The 7,360-nt window shown below is 48.5% G+C and overlaps 1 non-coding gene across 1 annotated transcript; it reads right to left on the bottom strand.

The window, feature by feature from the left end:
- Positions 1-6,049: 6,049 nt before the first annotated feature.
- On the bottom strand, positions 6,050-6,156 carry LOC133076035 (U6 spliceosomal RNA). The gene has a single exon (XR_009697456.1). It is a non-coding gene; the product is annotated as a U6 spliceosomal RNA (small nuclear RNA).
- Between the last annotated feature and the right edge of the window lie 1,204 nt (positions 6,157-7,360).

Genomic DNA, 7,360 nt, shown 5'->3' with positions numbered 1-7,360 from the left:
CCTCAAACTCCATCTCAGCCTCTACTTCTAGAAAACCTACCTGAGACAGAAGAATACTGCATGGGACTGGTCACCCAGAAATTCTAGGTGATCATACTGTCATCACTCACTTACACCTGAGTGAGAATGAATTCACTGAAACCTTTACAGAGAACAAGTTCATACAGGTGTAGCTTCAGGAAATGGGGAGAAAAAAAGTCACAGGACGAGGCGGTTAAAAGACAATGGATTGAGTTGTACACTTTAAATGGGTGGTATGTGAATTATATCTCAGGAAAACTGCTTACAATTTTTTTTAGAGAGAGACAACAGAGTTGCTGTAAGATGGCCAGTCCCTCCCAATCTCTGCTAGGAGACGCCAGCACTGCAGCCCCAAACGAGGAACTAAAAGGACCCACGCGAGACCCGTGGCCCCTCAGCCAGGCTGTCTGTCCCCACAGAGCAGATTGGGCATGCCCGGGGCCTGGTTTTCAGCCCTGGGAGGCTCAGTGACACCGCCTTCCTCACTGTGTCCCAGAGTCCAGAGGGAGGGGCCCTGCCACCAGCCAGATCCCAATGTGCCATTTTGTTCTCCTGAAACTGGGGTCCACAGACTTCTCTTGTAAAGGGCCCCCCATAGCAAATATTTTAGGCTTTGCAGACAACATGGTCTCTTTGGCAACTACTTAACCCTGCCGCAGTAGCACAAAAGCAGCCACAGACACTACATAAATGAATGGCCCTGGCTGTGTTCAAATAAAACTTTATTTACAAAACAGGCAATGGTTCAGATTTGGCCTGGGGTCTATAGTTTGCTGACCTCTGTCCTAGAGTCATGGACTAGCCTACTTGGAAATAATTCCCAGCCGTGAAGCAGAAAGGTTTTCTCTATTTGAGATCCAATCAGGCTCTGTGCGTTTGGTGTCTTCCAGGTCTCCCTGGGGAAATGGGACCAAATGGTCTATATATGTGACATAGATTTCAGTTCAACTGGGAACAGAGACTGGTAGAATATGGTTTCTGTTCTCAAGGAACCCAGTCAAGTTCTGGAGACATGTAAATAAGCAGATAATTCTCATTCTGTGTGGTAAGTGCAGAAGAAATGTAGGTACATATACATAGGTTTGGGCTAAAACCATCACTGGCCGTTGTCACCAGATCATTAGTTTGGGGACTGGGTCAGTTGGCCCTCAAGGTGGGCTAATGAAGTGGCATCTTTAGCCCATTCCAGTCTTTGTACTCTACAGAGAACTCGACTTTTTCAAATTCATCTTGGAAACAAGGACGAAGAAAATCCCAGCTTGTCACCGAGCCAGATCCTGCAGGGATTGTTTTGGTGCATAAGCCACCAGGAAGGGAGGGTGGTCGTGGCCATTGTATGGGAAAGGCCAGGGCCTGGGTGTGGCTTCGGACGCCCCCTTCCAGTTTCCTGGGCCTACTCAGTATATTGCAGCTTGTGTGTGTGCTTTTCCCTCTGCTGTGCCACCCCGCTGCCCTTCCAAGCCCTGTCTATGGGTGCCCTCTGGTGGCTTGCAGGCTGGAAAGCTTTAGTGCCTCTTAAGGAAACAGGCAGGCAGGCAAGGAGAAAGCCTGAGAATCAGTCGCAGAGATTTCCCCCAGGTTCCTCCTTCCCGACACCAACTGCAGTCTCCCCCTAGAGATTCTGGGATGTATCCAGAGCTTGCAGAAGGAATCGTTTTCATTCCTTCCCCAGTACCTTTCGTCTTTGAATTTGGGTGATTCATACCATCAAACCACCCCGGAGACTTGGCATTCTGGACTGTTTATGGCAGAGAGGTCACCCAAATCTTCAAAGGCACTGAGGGCTAATGGATAAAAAGGCAGCTGTGAATTTCCTGATGGGGGGCCATTTCTCCTTTGCATCTACCCCCCAATGCTGAGTCGCTGCCCTCCCCCCAATCCTGTTCCTTCAATGTCTCCCACAGCTGAGGCCTCAGTGGAGAAGCATAATCTCCTCCTAGGTGTTAAATCCTCTAAGGAGAGCATTTCTGGTGAATGTGATCCTTTCGATAGAACAGTTGCTCTGGCTGAAGCTCGTATGCTCCTCACCCTCAGTGGAGGCCGTCCACATGTTTTCTTTCTCAGCCAGGGGCAGGGTCTGTGGCCCGTACCTTCAAGCTATGCTGCTGATGGCTGCGACCCTGGCAGTGCCCGTCCCTGGCTGAGCAGTAACGTTGGTAGAACTCAGCTTTTGTTCCAGGCCCATTCCTTTCAGTCCCCCTGCCCTGGGCCCACTCTTCCACTTTCATAATGCGTCCTCCATCATCCAAAAATCTATGTACACTGATATTCAAGTGCCCCTCTCCAAGGAGCCTTGCCTTTTCCAACCTATATTTCTTTTGGAAAAGGACATTGTTCTAGGAAACAGAAGACCTGGATTTTCATTCCAACACTTCCACTGATGGCCATGTGACCCTGGACAAACCACTTTCTCTCTACAGTAAGGTCCAGGCCAGTGATTCTCAACTTGGCTGCATATTAGAATCACCCAGGAAGCTTTTTTTTTTTTTTTTTAATTTATTTATTTTTGGCTGTGTTGGGTCTTCGTTGCTGCGTGCGGGCTTTCTCTAGTTGCAGTGAGCGGGGGCTACTCTTCGTTGTGGTGCGCAGGCTTCTCATCGCGGTGGCTTCTCTTGTTGCAGAGCACGGGCTCTAGGCACATGGGCTTCAGTAGTTGTGGCTCACGGGCTCTAGAGCACAGGCTCAGTAGTTGTGGCGCATGGGCTTAGTTGCTCCGCGGCATGTGGGATCTTCCCAGATCAGGGCTCAAACCCGTGACCCCTGCATTGGCAGGCGGATTCTTAACCACTTCGCCACCAGGGACACCCCAGGAAGCTTTTTAAAAGTACTTTTTGTTGCCTGGGGCCAACCCCAGAAAGTCAAATTCATTTGGTGTGCAGCGGGACCCAGGCATCAGGACCTTTTATACACTCTCTGGATAGTTCTCCTGTGTAGTCAAGTGGAGCTGTTCAAGCAACTTCCAACCAGCAGGAGGGTCAGAAGTTTAGGTGGGTGAGGAAGGGGAAGTCTCTGAGAGCCCTAGCATTGTCCCCTACTATTTGCCTACATGTGAAGCCAGCCCTGGATTCAGGAAGTACATGTGGAAGGCCATCTTGAGCTAAGAGAAAAGCACGGGACAGCAAGGGCTGAAGTAATTAAGGAACACAGTCTTTTTATAAAAACTCTAAGCAGAGCCCCTTCCGGCCTCCGGAACGGAGGTGTGGCTGCATCAGATCTGGAGTGACTGAGCAGCAGCCAACCTCATGTTTAGCAGTCGGTCCATCCTATAACTAATGACGGGGTTACAGGAAAAGTACAGGGGCCTGAGTCTAGACAAGTCTGGAGCTGGCTTGGCCCCGGAAACACCATGTTAACTAGTCCTGGGGCCCAGTGCCCCACCCACATTCCTACATGTCCAGAAGACTTAGCAAAGCCCTGTAGCACATTGGTTAACTGCATGAGCTCCTGATCCAGTCTGCCTGGGTTGAAATCCCAGCTCTACTACTTACTAGCCTTGTAACCTCAGATGCATTGTTCAGCCCCTCTGTACTTTGCTTTCTTCTATGTAAGATGAGAATAACAATAATGTCTACCTCTTAGGGTTGTTCTGAAAATTAGATGGGTTGGTACCTGAGCTATGCATGGCACTTAGAATGTGCTCAATAAATATTTCCTCTTATTCAGGAGAAACCTCATACTGGAATGGGAGTCTGAAGACCTGGCTTTCCCTCCCAGCTCCATCTTTATCCAGCTGTGTGTTCTGGGATAGGTGACCTCACTTCTCTGTGCTAGTGCCCTCTGTTCCAAACTGAGGGGTAGCACTAACTCCTTTACTCTAAAATCTTCCATGGATACCCACTGACCTCATGATAAAGTCCCAGGTCCCTCTCTTGGCCTTTAATGCCCTTGGTGTCTCCAGCCCCTGCCCTTCCTTCTAGCCTCAATTCACAGAACACCAAGGTGGTCATGGCTGGTGAGTAGTCGTGTAAAGCATCATCATATCATGGCCCTCCTCTGTTCAGAGGCTCCCCATGGCTTCTCATGCAGCGCAGAGTACGACCCAAGGCCCTTTGCACAGCCTGTCTTGCCCCACAATCTGACCTCAGCTCCCACCACTGTTCCTCTCCACCCGGTACCCAGTTCTCTGGTTCCTTGGCTGTTCCCAAGACACCAGCCTCTCCTGCCTTGGGGTCTTTACACTTGCTATTTCCTCTGCCTGGACGCTTCCCTCAGAGCCTCTTGGCTCAGGCTCACGTTCTTGAGGCCTCGGTTCAAACTACCCAAGACACTAATAAATAATACATAATAAAGTCAAGGGGCTTATGATATAAGGGCTGGGCAAGGGACACAGACACGAAACAGAACAAAGCAAGATGGAGAATAAGTATGTATCACAGCAGAAACAGTTGAGTTAACTTGATGAGACAGCCTGGGAGTTCTTCTACAGCCCTGGAGAGAGAAAGATCAGAGTGGACTGCAGTCCTTCTGGAAGCTCTGAACCATGAGAATAGCCTTCCCTGACCACCCCGCACACAATAGCATGCTGCCCCATCATCCTGTCTTATGCTTCCCAGCAGCCCCGCCATCCCTAATCGACGATATATTTGTTTACGGTCTATCATCTCCCCTTCCACAATGTAAGCTCCAAGAGAGCAAGGACTTTGTTTGGCTCCTTGCTGTGTCCCCAGCTCTGTGGACCATGCTGGGTATATACTAGGTGTCCAGAAACTGTGTTGAAAGATGAAGGATGCTGGCTTGCTTACTAGAGGAAGTTGTGTTACTGCAAGGAACTCCCAGGAAGGACATATCTCAACCAGAAAGAATTAACCTCTTTTACAGGTGATGTCGGGCATGGAGACAGATGGATGGGGAGGATATATTAGGAGCAGTGGGAAGATTCCTTGCCAAGGTCCTCAGACCAGAACACTGGGGCAATACCTACCACCTGTGAGCACGCAGAACAGGAAACCTTGGAAAGCCGTTTAGCTCAGCCCCATCTAAAGACTAAACCCTGAGTTTAGGCTGATGGTTTGTTCTGTCTAAAAGGCCTCAAGAAAGGAGACAGCACTCCAAGCTCACCACATCAGCACTGCCCACCATTATACCTCTGGGCGCCTGGGAAGCCACCAGAGGCTGGTGGCTGCCTGTGCTGTCCCGCTGTGGGCAGAACACTCCTTTTTAGGTCTTACTTCTGTACTGCATTACCTGAACACTTGGTGGCTTCCGAAATTAAGCCACATGGTTTGATGGCAGATCTCTGGAGGAAAATGCCACCCTTTAATTGTCCTCATGACTCTTCTGAAAATAGAATCCTTTTTATTCAAAGCTTAATTCAGTTAATGTTCCCAATATAAATGAATAATCTAAAGTGTAAGCAAATTCTCTCGCAGACTACGCTGACAGAGTGCCTCTGCTCTATTGTTTTTTTAAAGCCACTTTTATTTTGGGTTTTCTAAATAGGCAGCTAAACTTAGTTCTAACTCATACACAATCTTTTAATTTTTTATTTTAAATTATGAAACATTTTTATGTTTCATAAATAATAATGATACAAACAATAATTATGATACACGTTACAGTCTCACTACCTAAGTTACAGAGATATTGACACTTTGCTTCTGCTCTTTTTTTTTTAACAAGTGAAATTAATGTTCTTAATGCTTTTTTTTCCCAAATAAATTTATTTATTTATTTATTTATTTTTGGCTGCGTTGGATCTTCGTTGCTGCGCGCGGGCTTTCTCTTTGTTGCGGCGAGCGGGGGGCTACTTTTCATTGCAGTGCGTGGGCTTCTCATTGCAGTGGCTTCCCTTGTTGCGGAGCACGGGCTGTAGGCGCGTGGGCTTCAGTAGTTGTGGCTCGCGGGCTCTAGAGCGCAGGCTCAGTAGTTGTGGCGCACGGGCTTAGTTGCTCCGCGGCGTGTGGGATCTTCCCAGATCAGGGCTGGAACCCGTGACCCCTGCATTGGCAGGCGGATTCTTAACCATTGCGCCACTGGGGAAGCCTCTACTCTTTTTAAATAACAATTTTTCCTTTTAATAATTTCTTTGAAAAATGTGGAACACTTCGCGAATTTGCGTGTCATCCTTGCGCAGGGGCCATGCTAATCTTCTCTGTATCGTTCTGATTTTAGTGTATGTGCCGCCGAAGTGAGCACCCTCTGCTCTATTTAAAGACCTTTCCTGGGCAGAGCCTAGGCTCTGCTTTCCCTGAACCTACTCAGAAGTCCCCACCCTCATGGCACTGCACTGATTTCCCTCGAGAGTTATGTGTTCTGGGGAGGGCAGAAAGGGGCAATGAGGAGCACCTGCCCACACACCTGGGCTCCCAGACTTGTGCCCTTTGTCCAGTTCTAGCGCCAAGCTAGTCTGGGGAGACCCAAGAGATGCCATTGGTCCCCAGAGTCTTCCAAGGGTTTATGACATAAGGGGTGGGCAGGGGACACACACAAAACAAAACAAAGCAAGATGGAGAAAAATTATGTAAACATATCATAAACAATTGAGTTAACTTTGTGAAACAGCCTGGGAGTGCTTCTGGAGAGAGAAAGACCAGAGTGGGCTGGAGTCATTCTGGAAGTTTTAAGACCCAACTCAAAGCTCACTCCTTCCAGGAAGACTTCTCCATGGCTGGAGGAGCCCTTCCCTCTACAGGTGCTGTTGCACTAATCCTCATGTGCACCTCGCAGGTGGTACTGAGCAGTCACCACCTTCTCTTGTGATTATTTAAGTACAAGGTGAATCACCCCCAGGGAAACCTGCCCTGGCCCTGTGAGCAGAAACCTATCTATGAGCTTCATTGCTCCCCAAACTTCCCTCCACTGTGCCACTGAGTACAGCGTAGTGGGACTGGCTGCCCACACATCTGTGTCCCTCACCAGACTTAATACCCTGGGAAGGGAGGACCCATGTTGGCCTAGTTCATTGCCATGTGTCCCAAGCCTTGTGCAGTGCCTAGACCATGATGGGCCCTCAACCAATATTTGATGAATGAAAGAATCTCCCCTACCAGAATGCAACTTGGGGCATGCTTTATACTCTTTGTATCCGCATCTATACTTATCACAGTGTTGGCACCCTAACGATTTTCTAGCTGAATGAATGAATGAAAGGAAGATTTCACAGCAGAGATGGGACTTGAACTGGGCCTTCAAGGATGGGGCAATCCAGAAAGAGTGAAGTGGTTAAGATTCCATCAGCTTATTACTGTGGTCCAACTCCCTTGATGGGGTCTCTCATATTAGACCTGGTTAACAATGGGAGAATCTACCCAGAGGCATAATAGAGAAAGTATGTCAGTTGCCTCAATTCTGGGTGCGGCACCAGCCATATACACACCCAGGGGTCATCTTTATATCCTCC

Source organism: Eubalaena glacialis, chromosome 15, assembly GCF_028564815.1.
Source record: "Eubalaena glacialis isolate mEubGla1 chromosome 15, mEubGla1.1.hap2.+ XY, whole genome shotgun sequence".
In the NCBI taxonomy this organism is placed as follows: domain Eukaryota; kingdom Metazoa; phylum Chordata; class Mammalia; order Artiodactyla; family Balaenidae; genus Eubalaena; species Eubalaena glacialis.
Note: the sequence above shows the minus strand (reverse complement) of the source record. Positions and strands in the feature narration are given on the sequence as shown.